Source organism: Abramis brama (genome assembly GCF_963993115.1).
Source record: "Abramis brama genome assembly, chromosome: 15".
NCBI lineage: Eukaryota > Metazoa > Chordata > Actinopteri > Cypriniformes > Leuciscidae > Abramis > Abramis brama.
The window spans coordinates 31,244,396-31,261,316 of NC_139977.1; the positions used below are offsets into that span (position 1 = coordinate 31,244,396).

Genomic DNA, 16,921 nt, shown 5'->3' on the forward strand with positions numbered 1-16,921 from the left:
ATATATATTTTGATGCATTAAAATTGCCACGTCAAATATATGTTGTTCTTTTGAACTTTCTTTTCAAAGAATTTATATATATATAGAAAAGAAAATAGCAAAAAAATTACAAATTAATCTGATTACACAAAATAAATGGTACAAATTATTTCTCTCACATAAATCAAACTCAAAATGAAACATACGGTTAAATTCCTCCAATGAAACATTGAATTTTAATTGTAAGACTGATGCAGTACAATGCACTGATGCATTTTTACACTCCCACCAGAAAAATCACTACAAATTGCACAGAAAATACCCCATGTAGGCAACTACTTCTAGATTATAGAAAATCTGTTATCCTCATCCATGCACAATACATAATGATAGTGATAGCAACAGTGCTGGGGTTTATTTCCTTATTCTCTGTAGAACGCAGTTGATATATTAGCATTTGGCTGATCTAGCAGTTTTCAGAGTGCCAAACCAGTGGGTCAGATCATTAGTTTCTCTGTTCATAATGGTCAGAACTTTACCATAAAAAACACACAATTCTAATACACATACACTAGAGTTAAATTTTTTTGTGGTCTATCAGTTTTTATTAAGATATGTATAATTTTATTTAACAAAGATGCATTAAAATTGCTACATCAAATATATGTTTTTCTTTTCAAAGAATCCTGAAAAAAAAAAAAAAACATTAATCAAAAATTTTCAACATTAATAATCAGAAATATTTCTTGAGCAGCAAATTATCACATTAGAATGATTTCTGAAGGATCATGTGACACTGAAGACTGGAGTAATGATGCTGAAAATTCAGCTTTGATCACAGGAATAAACCGTTTACAATATACTCAAAAAGCAAACCGTTATTTTGAATTTTAATGATATTTTACAATATTACTGTTTTTTTTAATTAAATAAACGCAACTCTAGTGAGCAAAAGAGGCTTCTTTCAAAAGTACCATGCTTATAGGATACTTTTTGTTAATGTTCCACATATATTCCACATCAGACACTTTAGAGAATGTAGGTGTAGGTGTAGGTGTAGGTGTGTAAACACTCAAGAGAGACATTGACAGACGATCATAGTGAAGTCAGTAGAGGTCATGGATCTCATTAAAGCTGTCCATCTACTGACAATGAAAGTTCTCACGCTTCTAATCCTGTTTATGTGATGTGGTGACCTCCAATTCTTTCTGTGTTTTCTCCTCCTCCGTCTTCAGCTCAAGTGTGTATCAAGTCTTACTGTCATATTAGACTGAACAGCTGATATCAAAGCAGGCAGCCAATCACACACACACACACACGCACACGCACACACACGCACACACTAATTTATTTTTGTTTTACTGAGTTGACATATTTCCAAATGAAACGGGAAGTTTTGCATCACCCTTTACCGAAGGGTATGTACTACTTACTGGTCTGTGGTTTTGGGGGAGGGACACTCTCAGTCTAGAGAGCATTTGATTGGACAAAAATCTGTATAGTGCAGGATGAGTCATCAATATTTTTGCTCAATTTTCCTAAAAGAAAAAAAACTAAACTAAATCTGCACACACAAAAAAGCACATCAGCTTACATTCCCAGGGAATGGATGAACAGATACATTGTATGATGCAATGCAAGTTGCCTTAGATAAAGCCAAATGCATAAATGTAGATGTAAATGCATAGATGACCTGAAACTTCACAGACAGCTTAAATCCACTAAAGTGTAATTCTGATTTCATGGGGTCAGTTATTAGCACTTACTAAGATCCTTTTACAGGTCAGGTGCCAAGCAAAAGACATCAAATATCCATAAATCACTGTTCACATGGTGCCAACTACAACCACAGGAATTATTTCAAAACTAGTTCCACCTCAAATAGAAGATTTAGACACTTTACAGCTCAAATTTAGTCTGAATACTTTTTTTTAAAGTCAAAACTGATAGTTCTTGTTTTTTTATGGAATATTGCAGTATTTATTATAAATGATTTATCCATGCACATTATTTTTTAAATTCATGTGCCTTGTAATCTTGAATCAAAATAACTTCCCCTCCCTCTCTTCTTTTCTCTGATGATGTGTTTACTGGCGCGAGGGCGGGACAACCTGTCAATCACATTAAATCCACCAATAGCAAACCACAACCATCCAATCAACTCCCTATAGACAAAATCAAGCCCCACCCACATTTGTTCTTGTTCCAGAAGCGTTTCACTCTGATGAATGTCCGTTTCATGCCGACTTTAAACCATACAGTTTTCAAACTTTTTATACAAGAGTAAATGTCTTTAAAATAAATAATAATAATAATAATAATAATAACAACAATAATAACTGATAATAATAATTAATAAATGTCTTTTCGGTTAATTTATACAAATGCACAATGGGATGAGATGAAAATATCAATGTCATTAGGCTCGAAATCAGAAAATATTTTAGATATGTTGGAAACAACACAAAAAAAGAGGCTTTGATCTAATTAGCTGAATATACTGGCAGAAAGTCTAAAAATCAGTTTAGCCAGAAATAAGATTAATTCTGCTCTCATTAGGGCTTTTCCATTAGCTGGTCACATAATGGTGCTCGTCACAATGAATATGTCTCATTTCACGCAGAATTTCATCCCTCTGGATAACATCACATCAAGTGTAAATGAGCAAACGTCTCTGACAGGACAGTCACAGCCTCGGGCGCTCACACACTCTGTGTGCTAATGGACGGCCGGCACACTCACTGCAACACTTAAACCTGCCGCTTCACTGCAGCTGGAACACACTCGATAATAATAATACAGGACAATTCTGGAGAACAGACTCCAAAACTCCAAAATCAACCTAAAGAAATCAAATAGAATTTGCAACATGTGATGCATTTCCAGATTAAACAACTTTTTGTGTGAGACACTGTACGACAAGACTTAATTTGCTTGGATTGTGAATCCAGTTAGACAGAGATTTTATTATTTAACATCATTTTCATCTTGATTGCATTATCAGAAAAGTTGTATGAGAGGCAGAAAGAGTTAAAGCAACATTAAGGAACTTTTCCTCTTCGGTCACCCTACAGGTTGGAAGCGGAATTGTCCATTACCGCTGTCGTAAATAATTCCGCCGCCCGCAGTCTACTGTCGCACACACGCTCGCTGTTTATCCAGCACCGGCTCTGAATGAACGATGTCCACTGACAAGGTAGAGAATGTTGCATGATTTCATGAAAGCATGATGTATTGCGACATCAGAAACGAAGAAAAATTAAATAATGACTATTGTAACGCTTGACGTAAAGCAAGTCAAATTTGTAGTTTTCTTATGTCTCATTCGAACTACAGAAACGCGACCCGGTTTGGCAAACTTGCATAGTGTGGTTAAAGCAGATATAGGGCCGCAAAGCGAATCCAGTGCCTTTCACCCCGTTACGACTTGATGAACCACTGATACGATTTTGGAAACATTATTTTAAGGTAAAAAATGTTACTCAGTGTTGCTTTAATACCAATATAAAACCATTTATCTTCAAAATAACTTCTAGGATGCTAAATTTTTTGTGCGTGTTATTTACTGACATTCTTAATTACTACACTGCATAAAATGATTTTTTGAAGTTGTAAATAAAGATTATTGGAGTACATTTTGCAAGAAAATACAGTAACATTTTTCAATAGATAACATTAGTTTGTTAGTTAAACTAACAATGAGCAATATATGGGTTGCGGTACTTATCTTTATTAACGTTAGTTAATAGAAATACAACTGTTCATTGTTAGTTCATGTTTTTAAATAATTTTAACAGATACAACTTTTGATTTTAATAACACATTAGTAAATCTAAAAAATAACATTGATCTAGAAACAATCTAATTACTAAAATTAATCAAACTTTAGAAGTATATGTAAACTAATGTTAACAAATGGAACCTTGTGGTAAAGTGACACCAAAAATACTACTTCAGTTTTTCTACGTCAATATTTCACATTTAATTAAATTTCTTTGTAATTAGTTGTGAAATGTACTAGCATTTTCTGAGTGAAAATTGCTTGAGTAAAACCTTTTTTTGTTTTTTTGTTTCAGTTTAGGGCAACCAGGAAATAGGAATGCTTACTAGTGACCAGCCACTGCACTATCTAGTGATATGCAGCATTACAGTTGCTTGACGTGTGAATGGGGCTTAAAAAAAAAAAAAAATCACATACCTGAAATTATTGTAATAACTAAGTGTCATGTTGTTTTATAACTTCCATCTGCATACACATCGCACATGAAGCACAAACAATGACAACAGCACAGCTACACTAACAGAAAAAGGAACAGAAACACAACAGTGCAATACATGTGTGTGTTCAGCTGTTGTTTGTGTGTCTAATTCACACTAAAATAGTTCCTTCTTGCAGCACTACTCCAAGAGGAAGAGGAGAAGAAATCAAACAGTAACCTGAGAAATCACAAGAAAAGAGCTTTCACATTTTATTTCCAATTACCATTTCATTTGAATATTATGTATTCATTTCATCCAAAATAAAACAGTAATTGTCACATGCTGGCTTGATTTGATGCTTGACAGATAAACCGCAGCATGAAGCGTTAACACAAGCCACAGAACTGAAGACTCTCAGTTATAAATGCACAGGATGATGAGAGGCGAAAGGAAGGACAGGTGATCGTGATTAATTGACATGACTAAACCATAGTGGACGTTATCGAGTGAACTCATTCAAACCCACAATGCACTGCAATAAAGGGTGTACAACTGATGCACGCTAAATGGCTAGAGAATACCCATAATGCACTGTGACTATCACGCCAAATTAATTCCCGCGTCTGATAAGAAGATAAGATCATCATCCATCCATCCCTGGTCCAACGTGGCTGCAGCGTAATATCATACAGGTATAAATTAGTTTATAATGGATTATTAAATTATTTCATTAAGGTTTATACCAGTGGGGATTTCTTTAAGACTGCAAGGGAAGCTTGGCTTCCCCTATAATGTCAAAAAATTAATGGTCAAATATGTACTATTGTGTTAACATTTTATTGACTAAAAATGCGTTAGAAAACGTTCATCTCGAAGACGAGTTCGTTCAGAATCAGCTGCATATAGCAGGTCGGCTGACTCGATTTCCTTCTCATTCATTCCCGTAGCGTCACAGTGCATTTCCCTGTTGAAGCCCAGCGTCCATTGACTTCAATGGGAGTTGAAGACTGCATCTCCTTTTGATTGACAGCGATTTTGTACTATAAAAAGTCGCTGAAGCTATTCGAGCTCAGCAGATTTTGCAAGTGTAGCCGAAAGACAAACTGCTGCAACCTATTTCTTGGTATTTGCTTGGCGAAATTGCTAGCCAGTTTTCATCATACATTTCACACAATTATACACCACATTCCTTGTTTCAGTTTAACCTAATTCCCACATTTCCTCCGTCGAGTTTAATATCTTTTTTTTTAGATCGTTTGTTCATGCATTCATTCATTAATGCCTCAGCTTTACAAACTGTTCTCATTACATCTGCAGCCATCACTGTATAAACACACATGCTACTGTAGTTTCCATGGCAGAGTTCAAGATAAATCTTTTTATTACGGCTGGAGCTGACAGTTTTCTCAGTTTCAAATGATTATTAAACAAATTACAAACTATGCAAAAGCCCCAGCCCTTCCAGCTCACTCAGTGTCTGAATTCACTCACTCGTTTTCATTCACTCCATCAAGGGGACTACATTAGTGGAGTAATGTAGGGAACAGTGAATGAGGGTAGGGGGAGATTTTGAACAATCTAACAAGATTAGAATGGAGACAAGGGAACCAGGAACTAAACCTCATGAACTGAACACAGGCACATCAAGACAAAACAACATCAAAATAAGAGTCCTTGAAAACAGAGACATGGGGAATCATGACAATAATAGTCTGAAATATTACTACCATTTAAAACAGCTGTTTTCTATGTTAAACTAATGTATTCCTGTGATCAAAGCTGAATTGTCAGCATCATTACTCCAGTCTTCAGTGTCACATGATCCTTCAGAAATCATTCTAATATGATGATTTGCTGCTCAAGAAATTTTATTATTATTAATGTTGAAAAAAGTTGTTCTGCTTCATATTTTTGTGGAAACAATATATTTTTAAGGATTCTGTCTTGATAAGTTCCAAAGAACAGCATTTATTTGAAATAGAAATCTTTTGCATTATATAAATGTCATTACAGTCACTTTTTATAAATTTGATCTGTCCTTGTTGAATAAAAGTATTAATTTCTTTCAAAAGAAAAGCAGAGAAAGAGACAGTGACAGTGATACTACAGTGTAGTGTGTGTGTGTGTGTGTGTGTGTGTGTGTGTGTGTGTGTGTGTGTGTGTGCGCTCTTTGTTGTCTGGTGCAGTAGAGTGTGTAAAATTCTCCACGTGTGTTACAATCGCTCACAACAGCTGTTTGAACAAAGAGCTCACAGACACGCCCCACACACACACGCATGCGCTTACACACTCGTGTACTCACACACACACACACACACACACACACACACACACACACACACACACACACACACACACACACACACACACACACACACACACACACACACACACACACACACACACACACACACACACACACACACACACACACATCTTCATGATGGATCACTGACTTGACTATTTACTTTCCTAACATGTTCCATCAGTGCATGTCATTCCAGAGAGAATCACGTTTGTTTTCATGATCATTCACCAAAGATTTCTCTGAAACGACTTGTCTGCATAATAAACGATAACATCCAATTTTTCACAATCCAATTAAAGCCCAATAAATAACAATAATATTCCATTTCACCTTAAACATATTGCATTGTGGAGCATTATGCTGTTTCATGTTGTCTGTAAAGTGTGAGAATACACACATCTAGGGCTTCTTCAATTATAACTGTGGTTTATGATTAAAAAGTCATAGACACAAACACACACACAGTCAAGTGAGCAAACGTGTGGACGTGTCTACACACACACAAACACACACTGACGGGAAGTTCAAAGTCTCCAGTACACTTTGCCCTGCTGCAGTAAAGAAATATCAGACTGTAATAAATGAGTGAACGAACACTCTTTCAGACTTCATCATAGTCCCGGATTGACACAGGAAGAGAAAGAGCATCACTTCACAAACTAGATAATCTATATATTAGGGCTGTGAAAAGATTAATCGCAATTAATCGCATGCAAAATAAAAGTTTGTGTTTACATAATATATGTGTGTGTACTGTGTATAATTATTATGTATATATAAATACACACACATGCATGTATACATTTAAAACAATTTTTTTTTTATATATAAAAAAATATATTTATATATAAATATATACAGTATATGTATGCAAATATTTCTTAAATATATACATGCATGTGTGTATTTATATATACAAAATAATTATACACAGTACACACACATATATATTATGTAAACACAAACTTTTATTTTGGATGCGATTAATCGCGATTAATCTTTTCACAGCCCTAATATATAGATTATATATAACTTTATATACAGATAGCGGTCTAACTTCAATCATTAATAGTATTTCACCTGTCTGTCTGTCTGTGATACGACCAAAATTAAAGCAGGAATGCATATCATCTTCACTAAAAAAGCAATCTCAAATATTCTGATATTTACTATACATCACTCCAAATTTGGGGTCAGTAAGTTCAGCAAGGATGCATTAAATTGATCAAAAATGACAGTAAATAAATGTATAATGTAACAAAAGATTCCATTTCAAATAAATGCTGTTAATTTTAGCTTTCTATTTATCAAAGAATCCTGAATAAAATGTATCACGGTTTCCACAAAAATATTCCGCAGCACAACAACATATTTTCAACACTGATAATAATCAGAAAAGTTTCTTGAGCAGCAAATCATCATATCAGAATGATTTCTGAAGGATCATGTGACACTGAAGACTGGAGTAATGATGCTAAAGATTCGGCTTAAAACATTTTAACATATAATTACATAGAAAACTTAAAATTGCAATAACATTTCACAATATTGCCATTTTACTGTATATTTGATCTAATAAAATAAATGCAGTCTTGGTGAGCAGAAGAGACTTCTTTCAAAAACATTAAAAAAAGATTACCGACCTCAAACTTTTGAAAAGCAGTGCAAGTGCTAAAAGTAATCGGATTATAAAATGCCATATTTCACATACTGTTGATTGTGTATAACTTTGTATTAGTTAGTATGCTGCCTTAGAAGACAGCTGGAGCTCAGAAGGAGAGCTCACTGAATGTGGACACACATGTGCACAGCTTTAGCTTCAATGTCAATCTGACGTCACATTAGCATTTCTGCTACATGCTAACCTGCTCACTCTGTGTTCAGCCTCCTCTGGTCATCTGATGTCTGACACCGAGGTGCTGTTGTTTGTTAAATATTATCACATTCCTGACCTTCACTGTGATGGATATCAGGATCTACTGCAGACAGTGATGAAACCTGGAGCCCTTCAACCAAACAACAATCAATCCCATCAGCAAAGTCAACACAATCTTATTCTGTTTGAAAACCAAGTTAACTCTCACAAACACTAGAGGAATGTGTGTGACGCGTGCGAGTTTCTCTAGATCGGAGTTGACGATATTTAACAGAAAGACAAAGCATTCAGCATTTGTAAACGAGATACTATATTATTTTGAACAAGGAAATATGATTATCACAATAAACAAAAATATTGGAAACTTTTTTAGACTTAATTAGACTCAGTTCAAAAGCTTGGGGTCAGTAAGATTTTTTTTTTTTTTTTTTAAAGCAATTTAATACTTTTATTCAGCAAAGATGAATTAAATTGATTCAAAAGTGACAGTAGACATGTATAATGTTACAAAAGATTTCTATTTCGAATAAATATTTTTTTAAAAGAATGGCTGTGTCCACAGAAATATGAAGCAGTGCAAAGTACATTATAAAATATATTCAAACTTATTTAAATCGTATAATAATAGTTCACTATATATATATATATATATATATATATATATATATATATATATATATATATATATAATTATTCTAATTTATTTAACACCCATTGCAAATCAGTGTTAAATGTAATTTTTGTAATGTAATTAATCAGAAAATTAAAGACTTTCAGTTGTTTGCAATGAACAAATCAAACAAAAGTAATTGAAATAGCTCAACACAACAAATGTTTCAAGTGGTTTCCCCAAATTCAACTTTTAATGACTTCTGCAGTTTCAAAATTACTCAACCCCTGAACAGAAACCCTCACAACACAAATCTGCACCACTATTGTCACCAAACAAAACAGCAATAAGTAATGCTTGTTTTCAGACAGGCTGACTTCTTAAAGTTGTCTCTACACACACATTAAGGTTGGATATGAGGAAGTATTTTAACATCACACACTTCAGCTTTAAACAGTTCACTTTAATCTAAAGACTGAACCCAAACTCATCAACCAGCAGCCGATCAGCGTTTTCATGACAGAGGTTTTAAACTGCTTGTCTCGCAGGTCTGGGGTCGTGCGAGTCTGAGTGTGTGTTCCAGATCTCCTGACATCACAGACTAGAGGTGTGATCGACAGCCATGATGATGTCAGCTGGAATCAAGACGACACCTTTCAGTCACATCAGCACCAGGATGTCAGTCAGCAGGCCCTGTGTGTGTAGGGGTGTGTGTGTGTGTGTGTGTGTGTCCCTCTGTGTGTGTGTGTGTGTGTGTGTGTGTCCCTGTGTGTGTGTGTGTGCGTGTCTCTCTCTCTCTCTGTGTGTGTGTGTGTGCGTGTCTCTCTCTCTCTCTGTGTGTGTGTCTCTGTGTGTGTGTCTCTGTGCGTGTCTCTGTGCGTGTCTCTGTGTGTGTGTGTGTGTGTGTGTGTCTGTCTGTCTGTCTGTCTGTCTGTGTGTCTCCCTCTCTCTGTGTGTGTGTCTGTGCGTGTCTGTGTCTGTCTGTGTGTGTGTGTGTGTCTGTGTGTGTGTGTGTCTGTGTGTGTGTCTCTCTGTGTGTGTGTGTCTGTGCCTGTGTGTGTGTGTGTGTGTCTGTCTGTGTGTCTGTGTGTGTGTCTGTCTCTCTCTCTCTGTGTGTGTGTGTGTGTGTGTGTGTGTGTGTCTCTGTCTCTCTCTGTGGGTGTGTGTCTGTGTGTATGTATATATATATATACAGTGAGGAAAATAAGTATTTGAACACCCTGCTATTTTGCAAGTTCTCCCACTTGGAAATCATGGAGGGGTCTGAAATTGTCATCGTAGGTGCATGTCCACTGTGAGAGACATAATCTAAAAAAAAAAATCCAGAAATCACAATGTATGATTTTTTAACTATTTATTTGTATGATACAGCTGCAAATAAGTATTTGAACACCTGAGAAAATCAATGTTAATATTTGGTACAGTAGCCTTTGTTTGCAATTACAGAGGTCAAACGTTTCCTGTAGTTTTTCACCAGGTTTGCACACACTGCAGGAGGGATTTTGGCCCACTCCTCCACACAGATCTTCTCTAGATCAGTCAGGTTTCTGGGCTGTCGCTGAGAAACACGGAGTTTGAGCTCCCTCCAAAGATTCTCTATTGGGTTTAGGTCTGGAGAGTGGCTAGGCCACGCCAGAACCTTGATATGCTTCTTACAGAGCCACTCCTTGGTTATCCTGGCTGTGTGCTTCGGGTCATTGTCATGTTGGAAGACCCAGCCTCGACCCATCTTCAATGCTCTAACTGAGGGAAGGAGGTTGTTCCCCAAAATCTCGCAATACATGGCCCCGGTCATCCTCTCCTTAATACAGTGCAGTCGCCCTGTCCCATGTGCAGAAAAACACCCCCAAAGCATGATGCTACCACCCCCATGCTTCACAGTAGGGATGGTGTTCTTGGGATGGTACTCATCATTCTTCTTCCTCCAAACACGTTTAGTGGAATTATGACCAAAAAGTTCTATTTTGGTCTCATCTGACCACATGACTTTCTCCCATGACTCCTCTGGATCATCCAAATGGTCATTGGCAAACTTAAGACGGGCCTTGACATGTGCTGGTTTAAGCAGGGGAACCTTCCGTGCCATGCATGATTTCAAACCATGACGTCTTAGTGTATTACCAACAGTAACCTTGGAAACGGTGGTCCCAGCTCTTTTCAGGTCATTGACCAGCTCCTCCCGTGTAGTTCTGGGCTGATTTCTCACCTTTCTTAGGATCATTGAGACCCCACGAGGTGAGATCTTGCATGGAGCCCCAGTCCGAGGGAGATTGACAGTCATGTTTAGCTTCTTCCATTTTCTAATGATTGCTCCAACAGTGGACCTTTTTTCACCAAGCTGCTTGGCAATTTCCCCGTAGCCCTTTCCAGCCTTGTGGAGGTGTACAATTTTGTCTCTAGTGTCTTTGGACAGCTCTTTGGTCTTGGCCATGTTAGTAGTTGGATTCTTACTGATTGTATGGGGTGGACAGGTGTCTTTATGCAGCTAACGACCTCAAACAGGTGCATCTAATTTAGGATAATAAATGGAGTGGAGGTGGACATTTTAAAGGCAGACTAACAGGTCTTTGAGGGTCAGAATTCTAGCTGATAGACAGGTGTTCAAATACTTATTTGCAGCTGTATCATACAAATAAATAGTTAAAAAATCATATATTGTGATTTCTGGATTTTTTTTTTAGATTATGTCTCTCACAGTGGACATGCACCTACGATGACAATTTCAGACCCCTCCATGATTTCTAAGTGGGAGAACATGCAAAATAGCAGGGTGTTCAAATACTTATTTTCCTCACTGTATGTATATATGTGTGTATGTATGTGTGTCTGTGTGTCTCTGTGTGTGTGTGTGTGTGTGTGTGTCTCTCTGTGTGTGTGTCTCTGTGTGTCTGTCTCTCTCTCTCTGTGTGTGTCTGTGTCTCTCTCTCTCTCTCTGTGTGTGTGTGTGTGTGTGTGTGTTCTCATCCAATTATTATCACAAAACACATACGGATCAGTTATGTCTGATCAATAGCCTGATTTACTGTTCAAAAGCTGTACACACACACACACACACACACACACACACACACACACACACACACACACACACACACACACACACACACACACACACACACACACACACACAGTTTAAAGTCTGCACATCTGGCTTACATAAACAGGTTTTTGGTGGTGTGTACGGATGCACAGTTAATTAGAATAAAACCAAAACATAGCTTAGTGCAATTATCAAATCACAAAGACTGTAAATAAATAAAAGATATGCACCGTGTGATTCAGAGTGAAGCGAGGAACTGTGTTCATTTACACGCGATCCAGTGTTTCCAGTGTCTCGGTTCACAGTAAACGCTGATCCACATGAACTTCATCTCTGCATACACTCTGCGCTTGAGTCGCTAATAACGAGCATTTGGGAACGTGACACTCACCAAACATCTTCCCATACTTGTAATAAGAAGTGCTTATGAACAGGGTGTTTGTCAACCAGAGGTGGAAAGTAACTAATTACAAATATATTCGTTACAGTGTACTTTTTGAGTATGATTAAATTGTGGTACTTTTAGGTTTTGGAAAGGTAAGTATGGAGGCTTAGGAAGCCCCGGGAAAGGGATTTAATGGTGGAAATAATAGTGGCGTACAACTGAAGATCACCAAAGAAACAATAGATCCATTGTTCTGTTCTAGAACAAAACCTCAGCTAGAACAATACCAAACTTTCACTCAAAATACAACAAATAATCACTGTACATTCATATTCTACAACATGTTATCGCCTTTAACTTCAAAACAACCCAAGAAGAAATCAACACACCAGGTTAATATTTTACACCCACAACCAATCATGATTTATTCACACATCACAGATCGGATTTAATGTCTATGCTCATATCTACAGATCAGTGTTTCTGAGGCCTTACTGAATGCCACTGTATCTCACATCTTGATGCAAATCTTCATAAATTGGCCAGTACTAGCTGATTAATTGGCCTAGCTGATATAACCATTCTATCATAGTACCAAACTTGTTAAACTTCTGTTGAACTCAACTCATCATTGAGGCTCCAAACAAAAGCTTTTTAAAACAGATAATGCAAAGCTCTCTGTTACAATGAACAACGTCATCCACAACAATGCAACATCAAATGCATTAATTTCTGCTCTCAAGGTTACAGCGTTCAGCAGCACATGATTGTGTTACACGTTTCCAGGATGCAAGAGCATTAATACTACAAATGCATGCAGTCATATGCATCTCCAATGAAGCATAAACAATAAAATATACAGCAAGATTAAGGCACACTTGCACGGCAGTTTAGTTTGTCTTTTAACAATTATCAATCAAGTTAATTTGCAAAATCTTTCCATTTCGCAGGACGTACAGAATAATACCCTTTCTATCAATATGAAGCTCCGATTTAAAATGGACTTGAAATGAAACAAGCACAATAATATGAGAATATGCTGAACATGCAAGACATGAAACGACCAGTCTTTTAACTACAGGCCCACAAAACTCAATTTACAGACAACAGCACACACACAGCACTCGAATACTGATCCCACACACACACACAGCAATGTCTCTACCTCTCTCACACACTCATGATGTGATCTGAATCCCAATGGTATGTGATGAGATCCGGGAGTTCTGATTGGCTGAAGAAGCAGGAAGTGAGCACATTCCACACACATTCCAACTCACACAGCACCACAAACGACCAATGAGAAGCACGGACAGTGTCAGGCTGAACCAATCAGAATCTTAGTTCATGATGAGCGCAGCAGGGATTGGATAATCAATATTGGGCGGCTGAAAACAGCCCTATCAGCACTGTTCTGGGTGACAAACAAAGCCCTTTTTGTCAAGGAATAGGTTTATACAACAAGATGAAATGTTGTCTATTCTGATGTTAGTGTGTACTACACATAATCCCCCATCATGACTTATTATTATCTGTCAACACTTTTAAGAGTCAAACAATAGTAAACCTAAATACTGATGAACTTAAAATGTCTCTCAATGTCTGAGTAATCTTTAATGTAAATAAAGGTTTAGAGATAATTGCTCAGAAAGTATAATGTTAACAATCCAGAGAAATTAATGACATTTCAGAGCATGATGAGGCATGAAACATGAGCCAGAGAAACAACCATAATAGATTCTTATACAAAGTCTCAACATTTACCACGTTTCAGCAAAAATAACATGCGTTTCTTCCAATAAATATACAGCTCATTTTATTTTATTCATCTCACGGATTGTTTTTGTAGATCATTCAAGATCCCTCATCAGATCTGACAGTCCAGCCATCATGCAGAATTTCATCATCATCATCTGAAAACACACACACACCTCTCCAAACCTGCCTTACTTTTGTAAACACACACAGAACAGAATGTGATCACACTGAATCCACTGAGCTACGAGTCAGACTGCAGCTTCTCACGTCTATACAGTCAAATGGCACTCTTATACTTTAACTTAATGACTTGTTTAACAGTTTTAACGAAGAGTACTACAGTATGATGCTGTCAGACTGACATGTCCCTGTATAGACATGTCTTTCTCTCTCTACACACACACACATACCTCCATATACTGAGGAATTCAGTGATTTGGACGACTGCACATAACCCTTCAAATGTTTCCCCCTATATATTTAACACTGACTGCATTTCAGCTAATATATATATACACAGTACATGCATGTATATATATATATATATATATATATATATATATATATATATATATATGTATATATGTATATATGTATATATATATATATATACACCCCTATTATTATAAAGCATATTCAGAACAATAATCATGACTAGACTTCATATGCTGAATCAGACAGAATCCAGGATCTGATAAATCACTATAGCCAGTCGAAGCCCAGAGAATGAATGATTATTATCAGTCATGCTTATGTTTAGACCAGCGCCCAAAAACAACAGCATTAACACACAGGTAAAGTAACTTATTTGTAGTTATTTTATTAGTATAAAATATTCTTTACATAACATTAATTTATTTTCAAGTGAGAAACTCTATTTATAATATTTTAAATGATTCATATTTTAATCAAGCGTAGTTAGGCAGTCCAAAAAATAAATAAATCTGCAACCATTTCACAGATCCAGATCACAAAACAACTGACAAATAATAATAAAATGTTTAAAATGCATATTAAGGTTCATTTGTTGCAGTACTGAATCAGTTGCAAAGATAGGTGTATATATCGGCCAATAGCTCGTGTAGATGCAGGCCAGCTGCGTGTCACTGAGGATGACGAGGGAAGATCGGGCTTCTTTAACTGCACACACTGCGTGTGTTTGTGGCCTTGCCCGCGTCTGATGTAACCACCGGGGATCGATACGATATGACACCGGTAATACTGTCCTGAACCGGCCAGCAGGAATACAACAATCTCATGATCATGCTGATATAAAGACCGACCCATAACACCAACAGATCAGTTAATCACTCAACACGAACACATCTGACAGTGTATTCTCCAGCGAACATAACATGTGTGCCTTTATGGATTTAAATTAGCCCCCAATTATGACGTGACGCTTGCAAAAGAGCCGCAATAAAAACAATAACACACACACACACTGAACAAAAGAATCAGAGTCGTCAACAGGTTCAGTCCGACATCTGTCATCAGCCCGTGATCAAAGCACCGCTGCCGCCAGATCAAACAGATGCAGTTTATCAACAAGACGATTCAAAGTTGCGGATCACAAAGAGTGTGAAGTGTTACAATGTATCAGAGACGTTCCATCCGGTCGCGCGCTGTTACTACACTCTGCGCCACAGTAAACACAGTAAAACACCCCAAACCGGCGAGACCTTCACATCTGCGCCCGAACACACGCAAACACTCACCCGAGATCTGCGGTCGGGGTCCTCCGCGGTTAAACCCGCCCGGGCATGAGTGCTTCCCGTGGACAGAGAGGTGTCCTGGAAGGAGAGATTAGCCTGCGTCCCTCTCTCGCACACACACGCACACACACGCTCGCGCTCGCAGGGATGAGAATGCAGGAATGTGACGTTTAGTCCGGTTTGCTGACAGGACACGCGCACGTGGCAACCGGGGATTGTGGGAATTTGAGTTCAAGGAGAATAGTTATTATGGATGAATGGTTAATGGTATCTCGTTGAATGGTTGCGATATTATATTCTATTGTATCTTATCTTATTGTTATATTGTAGTTTTTATTTTAGTAACATTATAGTTTATATTTTATTTGTATTGAAGCTTTTAAAATATTGTTTGTAAAAAGGTCATGCCAATAAAGAACAGTACTTAATAAAATAAAACAAATCAAATGTATTTATCTAGAAATAAACACCTGTTAATGATAGGCTACCTAATATAACAAGAAAACAGTTTGTTAATGCCCTTTTAAGTATATATATAAAAAAATGCATTGCCGTTTTATGATAAAACAGGCAGTCTAACTAAATAAAAATGTTGCAAAAGTGTGGCACTTTTTTGGGGTGTCACTGTATTCTTTCCCTTACTAAAAAGTAATATATTGTTTTGATATATACCATAGTACTGAAATGCATTTACCATTGTACTAACATGATAATCTAAGGTATTTCCAAGAATACCACAGTTTTACCATAGTCAATGTTCCAAAAAAAAAAAAAAAAAAAAAAAATCATGAGAGTACTTTCACATTTTTATAAGCAATTTGTCAGTCTCCAGTGTATTACCACCTGATACCATCACTAAACCAGTGTAACAACACAAAACTAAGGCATTTGTCATACACAGAGGACACTCAATGGTTTTAAATCGCATATAATAGGTCATTAATTCAGACAATCATCAATCTTTTTCTTTGTTTTCTGATGCCCTCTAGTGGTCATAAATCTCTTCTGTCGTCCTCAGCTCTCTCACTGTCGCCCTCTTGTGCACGATCA

General features: G+C 36.9%; 1 protein-coding gene across 3 annotated transcripts in view; it reads right to left on the minus strand.

Moving 5' to 3' along the window:
- Positions 1-16,019, minus strand: part of ctif (CBP80/20-dependent translation initiation factor) — a 68,974-nt gene extending 52,955 nt beyond the window's left edge. For 2 of the 3 annotated variants that reach the window (XM_084137798.1, XM_084137797.1), the window contains exon 1: positions 15,875-16,014. The gene's annotated coding sequence lies outside the window, so the exon portion shown is untranslated. Of the gene's footprint in view, positions 1-15,874 lie in introns of all 3 variants that reach the window. The other variant, XM_084137799.1, reaches the window with a different exon arrangement.
- Between the last annotated feature and the right edge of the window lie 902 nt (positions 16,020-16,921).